This window comes from Gopherus flavomarginatus, chromosome 3 (genome assembly GCF_025201925.1).
Source record: "Gopherus flavomarginatus isolate rGopFla2 chromosome 3, rGopFla2.mat.asm, whole genome shotgun sequence".
Lineage (NCBI taxonomy): Eukaryota > Metazoa > Chordata > Testudines > Testudinidae > Gopherus > Gopherus flavomarginatus.
Genome location: NC_066619.1, coordinates 238,676,200 through 238,692,422, shown reverse-complemented (window position 1 = coordinate 238,692,422; position 16,223 = coordinate 238,676,200). Strand labels below are relative to the sequence as shown.

At 41.3% G+C, this 16,223-nt stretch overlaps 1 protein-coding gene across 1 annotated transcript in view; it reads left to right on the top strand.

The window, feature by feature from the left end:
* Positions 1-16,223, top strand: part of LOC127048267 (uncharacterized) — a 426,185-nt gene that overhangs the window by 409,405 nt on the left and 557 nt on the right. The gene's annotated exons all lie outside the window — the stretch shown is intronic.

Genomic DNA, 16,223 nt, shown 5'->3' with positions numbered 1-16,223 from the left:
AAGAGGAATTTACCTTCACTGTCATCTAGAGGACAATATATAAATATAGCCTATTGGGGGAAGTTCCACTGTGTGAACAGAATACTGTTTAAAAGCTATCTTAACTAGTGGAGGATTGGTACTGAGAAACCTGACCCATGTGACTGTGAGGGGGTACCTGAAAAATATTGAAACTGCCTATAAATTGTTAGACCCAATCCTGCAAGGGGCTGAGCACTCCTGTGAAGTGTTGAGACCTTCAGAGCCACTGACTTCAAGTGCTTGGCCAAATATTTGAATCTGTCTAATCTTCACTATTATTTTTCTGAACGTACCATGTACGTACTTAGGAGAAGGAGGAAGATAATCTAATAGATAATAGCATGGCACTGCATGTAGAACTTTATGACTAGAGTAAGCGGTACTTGAAGTGAATAGCAAATCTCCCATTGACTTCAAATACCCAACGTCTCCCATACCCCCCTTCACAGCAAGGTATGAATGCCCACCTTCCATTAAGAAAGAAAATGGCCTTTATTTTGTCAGGTACCCTAAGTCACCTTGTTGGATGTTGTCACTATAGGCAGCACCGCAGAATCTTCTCCAAATACAAATTTCAGGGGTGGTACATTCCTTGTTTTGATCATTTAAAATAGTTTCACACATCAGCTTGAAGGGCAAAACAAGTCAATGTGTGACCTATCTGGGGTCTTTCACTAACTCTGTGTGCATAACATTTTTTTACTTCAGTGGAAATGTTGCATGACCTTACCAGCATGTATCCTGGGTTCCTGCTGTAAACGATGGGCCGCTGACTTCAGTACAGTAACATGAGAATGACATAGCATAGGATTAGAGCTATTGCATGTATTTACCTAAGCACAGGATGTACACTATGTATAACTGGGCACTGTTAGAACTGAAGTGTAAGATATGTAAAATTCCATACTAGGTTGAAAATAAAGCTGGGTGAAAATCAGATTTTCCAGCCATGGGGAAATTCTGATATTTCAAAATTTGTTTTCAGTCCTAATCAGAACAAAGAGCTGAAATATCAACATTCTGGGGGGGGAGAACAGAAAGTTCCAAAACACTTTAATTTGGAAATCTCAAAATGTTTGTTTTGACATTTGCGATCAAAAGAATTCACATTTGTGAATTGAAACATTTTGTTTCAGTTTGTTGAACCAAACCAAACCACTTTGTTTTAGCTTGGTTTAACATTAACCTGTACTTGCCTGAGCTGCTGCAGTCCCTCACTGGAGTTGTGTTTTGGGTGCCTTGTGCCACCTAATGCCTCATTCTCCTCCATGGGCCTGGCTCTCTGGCAGGTCTAGACCAGACATAATGCATCATGGCCACACAACTCCCTGATTCACTGCTGTGGTTCAGTCAGAGTTGACCTGAAAACAAAAACTTTCAGCAAAAAACATTTCTCTTGGAAAATTTTGATTTTGCAGAAACTGCATTTTCCATCAACAAAACATTTCAACAGAACATTCCATCTAGCTATACTTGAAAATAAAAGCACTAAACATGATTTTTAAAGCAGCATGGTAAAATTCACCAACCTGTGTATAATTTACTAGTTTAGGTTTTATTTGTTGGAAGGATGTTGTCATTTTGAACTACGTACACTGCAATAAGAGTTTAGTTACATAACTCCTCCCCCCACAACAAACAAAAAGCAATTTGAAAAGTGTTATTTCAATAAATTATTTATTTCCTATGGTGTCAAACATGAGAATAAGGAAAGCAACAACACAGCAGGATGTAACAATGTTGTGGATAGGTTACATGTTGGTATTTATATGAGAAATTCAAAGAACAGTTCAGTTTTCTACGCACTATAGGATTGATTTCTTGGTCGACAGCACCCATTTGTATTGGAGCATTGTTCATGCTGCTATACATCAATCTCATTGTAAGACACATTAGAATACTCTTTATCTGATATAAAGTTTTTGGACGTTGTTTGTTCACTTTATTTAACCTTATTTCCTGAATATCTGTTCTTTTTTTCTAATTTTGCAAAATATTTGTGTATGTGGGTGAAGTGAATAGTCATGGACAAAGCTAGATCAACAGCGCTGGAGCCAAAAGTGCTTTATGTAGCCATAAAGTAGGATTAGTAAAGGCATCTACAATGCATGTAAATGTGCCTCACTGCTGACCTGAAGTGACTACCTCCAGGAGATGGGAACTGATGGCTTATTGCCTTGTCTACATTGTGGTTTAGTCCATCTCAAACAGACCGGTGTAAATTTTAATCCACACTAGGGCATCACACATTTTCTGGCCTGTGTGGACCCTGCTGGCATGCACTAGAGTTTCTTACTGTCCATTAACATCGTCCCATTTCAAACAGTGCTATGTTAATATGCACTAGAGAACTTTTAGCATGTGCTAGCAGGTTCCACATGGGCTAGTTAATGCGTAACATATTGTACATCCCTTTGGTGTGGAGTAAAGCACTATGCAGACAATCCCTTGGTGTCCAGGATTGTTTAGTCCTTGACGGTTTTAGCAGGCAAGCCAAAAACAGTGGTGGGATTGTATGAAATGAGGACACTGGTCCACCTACAATTAATAACTTCTAAGTGGGAGGTAATTTACAGTGGCCCAGATGCCTGGAAGCCACCAGAACCTGGACTGCACACTCTGGGAAGTGGAGCACTTGCCCAGGTGGTGCTCATCAAGGGGATGGGATTTAGCATGTCTGCCCATAAAGTAGACAGGGCTGGACAGGCAGAGTGTATGGTCAGGGACCCAAGGCCACATGCTGAACAACTCAAGCCCTGGGCAGACTCCACCAATGTGTCGTACAGAGACATGGATAGAGAAAAAGATGCCTTTGCCTGGGGTGAATCTTCCTTCAGCAGAACAACTCATATGGGTACAGGAGTGGGTGCCTCTAGAGGTGAATCAGGCCCAGAAGATGCATTGTACATCCTTCAAATAGAAACTATGGAGGCATAAAGCTCTATGACATTGAATGCCTCTAAAGATAATATGTTAAAAGAGGAATAGCATGTTTAAATGGAGCCCAACTCTCACTAAACCTGTATTGCCAAACTTGCTTTTTAAAATCACGTGTGCAGTATCTCTGAGATAGATAATACAAATGTTCCACAAAATATGGATTTTGCCCAATTAAGACGAATAGCTGCTGTATTTTTCTTGAATACTGTAATACAGTTTCCTGTAATCCTCACAGTATAATCACTTAAATCTTCTTCCCTCTTTTCTTTCCCAGGATCATTTCTTTCAGGGTTGGGTTGTGGCCTATCTACCCAAGAAAGCAGTACAGAAGCGATCCTTTTACTTTTTCAGGTGACTCTGCCCAGGGCCGGCCTTAGGTATGGGCAAACTGGGTGAAGGCCTGGGGCGCCATTCTAAGCGGGGCACCTCTGGAGCAGGGGTGCCCCTCCCTCTACTGCTACTCTGCTTATGCCCCTTGCCTTGCTCCCAGGAGCCTCCTGTTTGCTGTGCGAAGTGGGGGAGGAAAGGGGGATGCTGATGTCAGAGTATCCCCCTCCCCTTGCCCCCTTACCCATGTACCCCATCTCTACAGAGCTGGGGTGGAGGGACAGGGCTCAGGAGTGGGATGAGGCTGCTGGCAGCTGCTGCTGTCTGAACAAGCCTTCAGACTGGTGAGTGAAGCTCTCCTTAAAGGGACAGCGCGCTGTCTCTCTCACTTCTCCAACGCACACCGTCTCTCTCTCTCTCTCTCTCTCTCACACACACACACACACACACACACACACACACACACACACACACACACTCTGTCACTCTCTTATACACACATACATACACACACACTCTGTCTCCTTCACACTCCCCGAGCACACATTGCATTTCTCTTTCTCTCTCGCACACACTCTGTCTCTCACATTCCCTCAACACACACATACTCTCGCTCAGACATATGTACAGACTATCTCTGTCTCACACTCTCCCAATACACACTCTTGAGCCACATGCCACTCGCCAGGCACCACAAGCCACAGCAGCAGCACAGAAGTAAGGTGGCAATACACCATATACCATGCCACTCTTACTTCTGCACAGCTGCTGCTGGTGGCATTGCCTTCAGAGCTGGGTAGCCTGGCAGCACCTGCCAGTATCAGGATGCCTTGCCAGTGCTTAATTTATGCCAGGGCTGAGCTCTGGCACCTCTTTCAATACAAATTAAACACTGGAGGAGGCAGTGGGGCCCAGAAGTGATTGGGGAGTGGGGTGGGAAGCCCAAGGAGTCCATGGGGTGGGCGCCAAAATGCAATCTGGCCCAGTGTACCATTTTCCCTAAGGCCAGCCCTGGCTCTGCCTTTATTTGTGCCTTAGGCATCTGTTATGGTATAAATCCCCACTCTGAACCTTAGAGTCCAAAAGATGGGGTACCAGCACGAATTCCCCTAAGCTTAATTACCAGCTTAGATCTTGTAGTGCTGCCACCAACCAGGACTTGGAGTGCCTGGTACACCCTGGTCCCCCCAAAACCTTCCCTGGGGACCCTCAAGACCCAAATCCCTTGAGTCTCACAACAAAGGGAAATAAATCATTCCCCCTCTCTCCTTTCTGCCTCCCAGATCCTCCCCTCCCTGGGTACACTAGGAGATCACTGTGATTCAAATTCCTTGAATCTTAAAACAGAGAGGAATGTCACCTTCCCCCCTCCTCTTTTCCCCTCACCAAGAGGCAATACAGATTCAAGCTCCGTGAATCTAAAACACAGAGGAATTCCACCTTCCCCCCTCCCTTCCCTCCTTTCTCCCACCAATTCCCTGGTGAGTACAGACTCAGTTCCCTTGAGCTTTAACAACGGAAGAAATAAATCAGGTCTTAAAAAAGAAAAGCTTTTAATAAAAGAAAGAAAAAAGTAAAAGTTGTCTCTGTAATTAAGATGGTAAATGTTACAGGGTCTTTCAGCTTATGGACACTAGAGAGAATCCTCCCCCCAGCATACATACAAATTAAAATCCTTCCAGGAAAATACACATTTGCAAATAAAGAAAACAATCAAAAAGACTAAACCGCCTTTCTACTTGTACTTACTACTTGAACAGAAAATTAGAGAGCCTGTAGGTACGTCTGGTCACTCTCAGAACCCAGAGAGAACAACAGACAAAGAAAACACACAAACAAAGATTTCCCTCCACTGAGATTTGAAATTATCTTGTCTCCTGATTGGTCCTCTGGTCAGGTGTTCCAGGTTCACTGTTTGTAACCCTTTACAGGTAAAAGAGACATTAACCCTTAACTATTTGTTTATGACAGCATCACTCTAGGGATGCAGCAGTAGTTAATTATCTAGACACTGGGGAAGAGAATTAATGAACTGGAAAGCAGCACTGAAGTGTGGCCTTTATTAACTCATGTATGCATTCCCTGGCTCTGTCAAGCAACAGCTTTGGCAATGAACTATTAAATGAGGACAAGTTTTCGCAGGAAAGCCCTTTAAATGTTTCCTGCATCACAGTTTATATACCGGGTATTTTATGTTGAACTGTAGATAGCAGTTCATGAAATAATATGAAGAAAAGGCACTCCAGAGGAATCCAATTTCGCGATTGTTTTTAGAAAGATCACCTGACATATATCTGCTTATTAGGAGTCCATTTCTATAGAGCAACGTCAGTCCATGATATTTTCACATTCTTTATCCCTTCATGCAGGAAATAGCAGTAAGGAACACTCAAAAGAAAGAGAAATAATTTATAACTGAAATAAAAGGGGAGGGAAAGCCTAACAAGAATGGATTGTTATAGGCTCTGAGGAATGATTAAACATTCACAGTCCATTGTGGCTAAGTCAAGTCACTGGCTTCCTTGGTTCTGAGAAGTGAGCTCATACCCATTCCTGCGTGGGTGGGTAAGGAGGAGGAGAAGATGCAAGGACTTTCCTCTCTCTTATGCTATTGTTCAGAGGTCGAGTGTAAACACTTTTGGGATCTCCTTGTTGGCAACCCCAGCAATGTTAGACCCCAGAAAACAAGGGGATGAGGGCTGATAATTAAAAGATTTATTAAATATTATTTATCAATTCAATATTTCTCCATGCCTTAGAACATATACATTTATAGGACATAAAGCATACAATAGCTGTTGAAGCTATTTGTCACTCAAATTTCAGACAAAGACTATGTATTCCTCATATACACTATTAGCCCTTTAAATTTCCTGCTGGCCAGCAACAAGCAAGGGCAATGTCTTAAAGGGCATAACAAAGAAAAAAACCAAAAACCAAAACCAAAACCCACACCAGGAACTGTCTTATTCAATGAAATTCAGGCTTCAGGGCACAAACGTCTTACAGAATAACAGGAATTTAAAGCACCGGGGTTGTAGTGTTAATCACAGATACTATGAGAGTCTCTATTATATCCAGAATGTTATCACAAGGATACACTCTGGATAAGTCTGTCAGAATGAGGTAGCCAAAATGTCCCTTAGGTATAGACCTGTACAGATCCACATACAGAAACAGGTAGTGTAGAACATGTGGCAAAAATACATATCTGAAAATCCCCTTATTCAGAAAGGTCTGACAACAGAGATTGGCAAATGACAGTGAGCACAATACCTTTTGTGATGTGTGCTCTTGTAGCTACAGTGATCTACTGCAATTTGCAGCTTAAGTGCTCCATCCCCTCTCCCCGACCTCAGATAAGTCTCTGGAGTCTATGGAGACATCCTCTCTCTTTCCTCTGCTCTAAGTAGAGGGAGAGATCCCAAGTGGGCAGGGTAGTGGAACTAGGGGCACTGAGGATGTGGCGGCATCCCCTGGCTTGAAGTGGTTTCCATCATATACAGGGTTTATAGTTTGTTCAATGGCTTTCAGCACCCCCACTTTACAAATTGTTCCAATGCCAGTGCAAGTGGGGGCATCTGAGGCAGTGCCAAACATGCATCTCTGGTTCCCCCTGCCAACAGCATGTGTGTATAGAAGAGGGTGATATTGCTGCTTCTTTCCTGTTCTCTCCCCACTTCTCTATGCAGGGGCATGTAATGTTGGCATGGGGAAAAGGGGATGGACTATTGTACATGGTATCCAGATAGCAGAGCCTGTGCTGCCGACTCCTGCTGACATTGGATAGTAGAGCCATGATGGGCTGACTAATTGGGTCTTGCCTGATGGGGTGGGCGAAGAGGGCTGGGTTTTGCTTTCTCTTGCTGCTGGGGTGTAGCCAACTGGGCTCTGTCCAGCCCCATTCTTATCTCTTATGATGCCGAGAGCTAGGCAAATTTTGGGGTCCGGAAGGGATTTTTCTCCTTCTCTCGATCATCTGAAGGGCCAGTTTTGACGATCTGTATTACATTGTTGCAACTTTGACAGGTCCTAGTGCAGAGGGATGGTTTTAAAAGGGTCTAACATGATTCCCAAGTAACCTAATGGGCTGCTGGTTATGGGCCCAGCGAGGGGGTTTGTCTTTATGTCTCGTACAGCATGTGGCTCCCTTATCTCATTTCATCTACCTCCTGCATTGAGGAAGGCAGTGGTCTGGCACTCAGGTCTGTCTGTCTGTCTAGGGATCCTGGCTGGAAGCCAGAGGGGGCATTGATTTCATAACTGTCCTCAGATTTGCAGAACCTGGTACCATCAAAATCCACACTGGAACAGCCCTGTCAGGTAATTTGAGGAGCGATTCCCTCTTGGTTGAGGGCCTTAATAAAATTGCAGTCTGTGAATTTAATCATACTACAGTGTATGTCTCTCATTGTTTCCACATCAATGAGCAAACTTTACTTCATCTTCCCTGATCCTCTAATTCTCTGATAGACTTATAATCTAGGCCTATCTGCTACACAGAAACCCACTTTTGTTTGTCTGGGCAGCCACGATGGTGGGGGATATCAGGCCTAGAGTGGTTGGGAGCAGGCATAGTGTCTTTAGTCTGTGCATCTCAAGCACACTCCCCAAGTTTCAAGCCAGTGGAAATGGCCACATCCCCATCCAGAGAGCGCACTCTGTGCAGAGCACTACCTGCAACGCTAACGCTTCCCCCATCCATTTTGGGAGTGAAGGCAACAGCTCTATGGCTGTGCATAGTGCAAGATTCCTAGAGTGAGGACTCTTTTCACTCTGTGTGCCCCGTGCAGGCATAATTTGGACTAAAAAAAACCCTAGCATGAGCAACTACATATCTTGAACCATTATTATTTTATTATACCCCCCACCAAAATGACAAGTAGAATATGGGGCTCACTTTGGTGACTGCATCCTGCCAGACTGGTTCATATTTTGAGAACTGTTTTCCCACTCTAGTCCCTTCTGTTCACATATTTTCATAAATAGCTTAGAATGTGATTTATTGCTCTTAAACAGTGCATCTACAATACAAATTGAATAAATAAACATTAGGCATAATGATAATTGGTTGGTGTTCCTCTGGGCTCATTCCTTGGCCTTCTGTTACATGCAGTGCACACAATTCCTATCTGTAGATTACAATGATGTACAATCAGTGTTATGGAAAAAATGTATTGTGCTTACCATCAACATTTTTCAGCCTCTATTAGCAACAGCGGTTTGCTGAACTAAAGTACTGAAAGTCCATAAACCACCTGTGCTTTAAGCAGTTAAGATTTAGCTTTTATAATGGTTAGCTGACTAACTACTTTTAAGAACTTACATTTTAATTACTCTGCCTTTGAATGACACATTTTCTGTTAAAGATGCTATTTGTCATTCCCATAACAGAAGGCAGTTCTTATTTATTTCTCTTTTTGTTTCCAAGACAAAGAAGACACACAAATGAGATGAGAAGTTCTTTTTATGTTTTTCAATCTGTCTCTGTTTATAGTAAAATATGTTTTTCTCACATATTTCCCATTATCAGGAACTAATGAAAAGAGCACTAATTAGTGTCATGAATGACTGATGCATAAAATATATCTGTGTATCTCTTGGTTCTCATTGATGTTAATTTATTCTTTGAAAAAATTCTCTAAAAATGGCAACGTGGGGGTTCATATTTCTATCTGTTAATGATTTTTGCATAAATTTTACAAGGAAAATGATGTTTTTCTAAATCCCAGTTGTGAGAAGTCAATTTAGGAGCTGGACGTCAAGATAAGTTCTTTCTGGTTTGTAAATTATTACCAAAAATAAAGATGCTTTAATCTGGATTTAATGAATGAATCTGTTGACGATACATGAGCTAGGAAAGACTCTACCTCACTCTTTCATAGCGGTGTTGTTTCTTTTAGCTTTCCAGCACTAACAGGAGTAAATATGATTTTTATCTACTAAAATCAACAAATATTATTAATTACTGAGCACTCAAAAGTATTCTTGATATTAGACAAATCAATGGGCAGGATCTTGCCCAAGTGTTAGCAAAAACAATGAACTAAACAGAGGAAAGTGCACACAGGTTACAAATATATTATTGTGTGGATAATTAAAGTTGTTCCTGTATGTTCACATACATGTAAGTAATAAGTATCTAGACCAGTGATACTCAGACATCAGTGATTCAGGGGCCAAAGTAGTGCTCAACATTACCCCAAAAGAGCCACAGGAGTGTGAATTTGTTGTTTCATTCACTATAGTACTTAGTGTATAGTTCAGGGTAGAACATGTATGGGAACTCAAATGAGGAAAAAGGTGATGTGTGTGAGATTTGAGTATGTCCAGTGTGAACTAAATGTCTTCTGAGTAGTCTCAGGATGAGATTAATGCAATTTTAAAAAAGCGTTTTGCCTTCTTTCCAACCAGCCTGCCTCCAGAATTCTCACAGAACATCAGAATGTTAGGAACCATTTGATAATAAGCCGGGCCAGCCCCAGGGTTTTTGCAGCCTCAAGCGGCAAAATAAATAAATAAATAAATAAATAAATAAATAAAATGCCGCAATCATGATCGGCGGCTGCTCCATCGTGCCACTTTGTTCTTCAGCAGCAATTCAGCTGCGGGTCCTTCCCTCGGAGAGAGACCGAGGGACCCGCCGCCGAATTGCCACCGAAGAGCCTGACGTGTCGCCCCTTCCCCTTGTCCGCCCCAAGCACCTGCTTGCTGAGCTGGTGCCTGGACCCGGCCCTGACAATAAGTCAGAAAATATCATACTGCTACTATATACATCCATGTTACATCCACAGCTTGAATACTGCTTGCAGTTCTGGTGACCATATCTATCTATCTATTTGAATTGGAAAAAGTACAGATAAGGGCAACAAAAATGATTAAGGATATGAAACATCTTCCATTTGAGAAGAGGTTAAAAAGACTGGGACTGTTCAACTTAGAAAAGAGATGATCAAAAGGGAATATGATAGAGGTCTATAAAATGATGAAAGGTATGGAGAGAGTGAATAAGGAAATGCTATTCACCCTCACATCTAACACAACAACCAGGAATCACCAATAAAATTAATAGGCTACAGGTTTTAAAAAAAAAACTACGGAAGTAATTCACACAACTTAGTCAACTTGTGGGACTCATTGCCAGGGGATGCTGTGAAGGCCAACAGCATAGCTAGATTTAAAAAAATTAAACAAGTCTATGGAAGTTAGGTCCATCAATGGCTATTAGCCAAGATGGTCAGGGATGTAACTTCATGCCCTGTGTAATCCCTAAGCCTCTGACTGCTAGAAGCTGGGAGTGGACGACAGGGAATGAACCACTCGATAATTAACTGTTCTGTTTATTCTCTCTAACCACTGTTGGAGGCCAGGATACCAGGCTAGACATTGGTCTGACCCCATATTGCAATTCTTATGCTCTTATCCTGTCCTGCTTTTGTTGTCACCTTTTCCCTTCCTTCCCTAAACCAATATCATTTGGTGTTCTGAAACCCTCTACAAGCATCTATGTTGCCGCTACCTCTCCATTCTGTTAACAATTCCGATACTCAGCACTTTGAAATCAGTTTTTTCATTTTCAAATCTTAACTAAATATTTGCATTTCTTAACTGCATTAAAATAGGAATACTAAGGTTTTAGAACATATTTGTTCCAAAATATCATGTGTTCAATTTTCTGCCTGCTAAACATTTCCCACCACATTGATTGGATCTTGTACTTCCTGTGTCTAGCTGACAGTGTTGAGAATAGCTTTTAGAGATAAAGATAACTGAAAATAAAATAACTGCACTCACCTGTTAAGTGTGTAGCTGGTTGAGAGACCTGGATTTGACCTTGAAGTCTTTTTTGGAAGGCAGAGTGGTGGAGATAATTGGAGAATGGAGAGCAAGAGCCTTCAGAAAATAAAGGACATCTGCACAATGTTATTTCCTGCAGGCAAACTGCATTTCATCAGTCACTAGTGTATTTACAGAGTTTAAACTCCTCATAAAAGTGTATCAGGCTTTGATGAAATGCAGAGTTTAAGAAAATATGACCTTTGCGGTTTTAAAGACCACAGGCAGGCATAAAAGAAAGCCTTGATTAATAAGACATTTATTGTAAAAAATAATTGAAAAATTTCTGAATTTGTTATTATTGTGAAAGCTTTGACAGTGTTTCAGCCATTCCCTTTTGTTCACTTTCAACCATTTTAGAGTTCATATCCACCCTTTTATAAAGTAATGTATCGTCTCTCACATTGAGAGTGAAGTTAGAAGCAATCTCCACTTTTCATACTGAAACAGTCACCTACAGCTGGTAAAATCAGAGAGTGGGGAATTGTATAGGATAAATTACCAAGTCTACCAAAGTTACCAGATGCCAGTTTCCAGGAAACTTATGAAGCCTGAAGTACTACTTATCACCTGACCAGGCTAGTTACCCTTCCTTGTCCTGTATGTTTCATTCTGACTAGCACAACATTCCCTTTGGATTTTTCCAAAGAAAGCCTCCAAAAGTAAGAGCAGAAAAAATTATATATGAAGACTTGAGCCTAACAGTTATGAATTACTATTTACTGTAGTAAACAACAGGCTTTATTATATTTCCTGATAAGTAGTTGTTGCGGCTGAAAGGGTTGTAGCCCAACAAAAATAGTTAATCTGATGAGAAAAAAGGATTGTTGTGTAAAGAAGATGGAGCAAAGCACCAGTACTACATTCATGGAGAATACTCTTGGGCTGTCAGAAGCCACTCTGCTCCAGTAGCCTTGCCCCATGTGAGCCACCTTTGTCACTATTTACTTGGCAACAATTTTTTGAGTGGCTCCAAAGCCTTTGTAAATAAAATCCGAGATGACTGAATATTTACTGTCCCTTGCAGTGTAGGATTGTCAAACCAGCTTTTTCTTGTGGCAAAACTGTCGCAACATTACTGTGTCGTCTACTCTAATATCCCATTAATGCCTCATCAGAACAAAGCATCTTTGCTCCCCAAATGATCAGTGGCAGGCTGCAAATGTCACTCTAAAAATAATTCATTACACTTTTGAAATATTGTTATTAATAATACTAAAAATAATCATCAACAATAATAAAGGCCCCTCTCCCACCGAAGCTAATGGCAAAAGTCCCACTGATTTTAGTAGTAGAAAATCAGGTTGTAAATGCTGACCTACGCTAAGTGCTTTAGAAGAGACAAAGCTAGCTACTGTTCCTTGAAGAACTTAGTAGACAGAAAAAATGGGCAGAAAAATGCATTGCTAACTTCTCCTTGCTAATGTAAGGTCATATTCTGGCTAGCCCCAACTGGGTACACAAATGGGTAATATGCATGCGTACCCACTGCTGCTGTGGGCCTCTCACAATCCTGTCACTGAGTACAGTGGAAGTAGGGCCATGGCCTGTGTCCTCTCTGAAGTGGCTAGAGGAGCGAGCTGGGTGCAGAGAAGGGAGAACCATGGATGGTGGAACTGCAGCCCAGCAGTCCCATGGAGGAATTGTAATAGAATTTCGCCTGCAGACATAAGCTACATGTACCTTCAGTGTGCAATATGCACAGGGCAAAGTACTAACATTTTATTTTAAATAAGGTTTTATTCTTGCACTTCTCTGAGTTTTGATTTGATATCCTTAAGGATGCCTGATTTTTAAGGACAAGCTTCAATTTCTTTTAGTATAATTTTTCAGGAAAATAAAACCACATGAGAAAATGTACATGGCACACACAGCAGAAATAAGACCAGTCATTTGCTATGTATCATTTCTCTCAGGACTATTTTAAACCTTCTGAGAAACCTGCTTCCTTTATTAATGTTAGTAGACTACATTAGCAAGTAATCTAAGAAAGTTTTCAATTACAAAAAATGAGGCAAGATAACTGTGTTAGAAGACAAGCTCTCCCATGAAGTTGTTTCATTTCTTATAGGAAGTCATTCATCTTTTCTTGGCAAGATGGTATCTCTGCAGAGTTTGGAATATTATTTTTATCATCAGTTTCAACCTTAACCCAGTTATTAATCCCCTTCAAGGTATCCAGTAGACATGAGCTATCACTTGGCAACCTCAAAGGCGGAGGTGAAAGGTATCCCTTATTAATTAAAGTTTGTAGAGGACTTTGAAGATGTAAAGACATATAAATGCTAAGTATCATTATTGTGATATAAATCTCAGCTGCTGGAAATCATGATAGCTCCACTGAAGCCAATGTGGAGATATGCCGATTTACAACTGCCAAGGATTTGGCCTCTAATTTTCAGCCAGTTTCAAAGATGACTGAAGTTAATGGAATTTTTCCATTGACTTCAATGGGCTTTGGATCAGCCTTTTGTGGATAATTTCCCCAAATGTATATTCCCAATCCCTTCAAAGTACTTCACATGCTTCTGGCAATTTCTGAACTGACATTTACAGTAGAGATATTATTAAACTACTTCAGTATAATTTTAGGAGGTCCAGTATCACTTGTATTATAGTTCACAGTGAATTGATTAATGAGTCAAATCTTGAATGGCAATTTGTTGTAATATCTGTCTTTTTTGAATTGTTCTCTCTCTCTCTTTTTGGTAAGTAATGCCTAGATATTTTCCCCTGATTTGGTATAATTTAATGACACCAAATGGCACAGATCATCATGGTAGCTGAATAGAATAAACTGAGTAGTATAAAACTGAATAGTATGAAAGGAAGGGATAGATACTGGAAATCTGGATTGCCTGAAGTCTTAACTTTCTTGAGAAGTTTTCTAAAAGTATAATTTTTTGACATATCAGGCAGTTCCTGAGTGGCTAATATTGCTTCAAGTATTCTTTGTAAAGTGTTGCCTTCTCCTATTAACCTGTAATTCTTTAAAATTCGCACTAGAAACCATACAGTGCCCTTGATCTGCTTACAGTACTCTTAATATCAATATGAATTCTACAGATTGATGCAATGGTGTCATAAACAGATAGCTAAGGGTTAATGTCTCTTTCACCTGAAGCACCTGACCAGAGGACCAATCAGGAAACCGGATTTTTAGACCAATCAGGAAACTGGATTTTTTCAACTTTGGGTGGAGGGAATTGTGTGTCTGTGTCTTTGTTTTCTCGCTGCCTGATTTCTCTGAGCTTTGGAGAAGTAGTTCTGTTTTCTAATCTTCTGTTTCTAAGTGTAAGGACAAAGAGATCAGATAGTAAGTTATATGGTTTCTTTTCTTTGGTATTTGCATGAATATAAGTGCTGGAGTGCTTTGATTTGTATTCTTTTTGAATAAGGCTGTTTATTCAATATTCTTTTAAGCAATTGACCCTGTATTGTATCATCTTAATACAGAGAGACATTTGGATGTATTTTTCTTTCTTTTTATATAAAGCTTTCTTTTAAGACCTGTTGGAGTTTTTCTTTACTTCAGGGAAATTGAGTCTGTACTCACCAGGGAATTGGTGGGAGGAAGAAATCGGGGAGATCTGTGTGTTGGATTTGCTAGCCTGATTTTGCATTCCCTCTGGGGGAATAGGAAAGTACTATTTGTTTCCAGGATTGGAAACAGAGAGGGGGAGTCCCTCTGTGTAGTTTCACAGAGCTTGTGTCTGTGTATCTCTTCAGGAGCACCTGGAGGGGGGAAGGGAAAAAGGATTATTTCCCTTTGTTGTGAGACTCAAGGAATTTGGGTCTTGGGGTCCCAGGGAAGGTTTTTCAGGGGGACCAGAGTGCCCGAAAACACTCTAATTTTTTGGGTGGTGGCAGCAGGTACCAGGTCCAAGCTGGTAACTAAGCTTGGAGGTTTTTCATGCTAACCCCCATATTTTGGACGCTAAGGTCCAAATCTGGGACTAAGGTTATTACATGAGTGGCAGCTGGTGGGATATAGACAGAATCCAGAAGCCAGTAGGAATATTATATTTTTCTTTTCTCTGCTAAGGGCTTTTTAGCAGAGAGAAACAGTTGGTTTTAAAAGGGAACCAGAGAGAATTTTTTTTTCTGCTCTCTCTGGCAGTTGTGGCTTGCATAATAAGCAAGAAGCCATTACCAAACTGTTAAGGGTCTTTTGTCATGCAATAGCCCTCTCATTAGGAGGCAAGTACCAGCACTTATATGCATGCAAATAAAGTGGTTTTTCTGGTTTCCCTTCATTGAACATTAGCTAGAGAGAGAAAAGGAAAAAAGCACTGTTGCTAGGCAGACTCCAGGAGGGAACAGAGCCTGCAGTTCAGAAGATAAACACCGGAGGGCACCCCAACACAAGAAAACAGGAACCATGACTTCTAAGGCAAAAATTGACGCCGAAGCACAAATCAAAGAAGCTGAACACAGGCGACAACTGGAAATAAAACAAAAAGAGATGGAGATGAAAGAAAGAGAAGAACAGATCAAAGAGGCAGCCTACCAAAGAGAACAGGCAGCCAAAGAGGCAGCCAAGGAGGCAGCACACAAAAGAAAACTAGAAGAAGAAGAGGTGGCCTACCGAAGGAAACAAGCAGAAGAAGAGTTGGCCCACAGAAGGAAGCAAGAAGAAGAGGAGGCGGCCCACCACCGAGAACTGGAAAAACAACAAAAAGAGAATGAAGAGAAGGAAAAACAGAGAAAACATGAACTGGAGTTGGCAAAAGCTGGGCTGCCTGTGCCAGCCAACCCTAACAACCCGGCGCCAAATATTGCTCCACAGCACAGGAAATTTCCCACCTACAAGGCAGGTGATGACATCGAGGCCTTCTTGGAAAATTTTGAAAGAGTCTGTCTTGGGTACAACATCCCCGAAGACCAGTACATGGTAGAATTGAGGTCACAGCTCAGTGGACCTTTAGCAGAGGTGGCAGCTGAAATGCCTAAGCTGCAAATGAATGACTATAAACTTTTTCAAACCAAGGCCAGATACCGAATGGGGATAACCCCAGATCATGCCCGTCGGCGCTTCAGAACCCAAAAGTGGAAACCCGAGGTGTCATTTCCCAAACACGCCTACTACATTGCAAAAA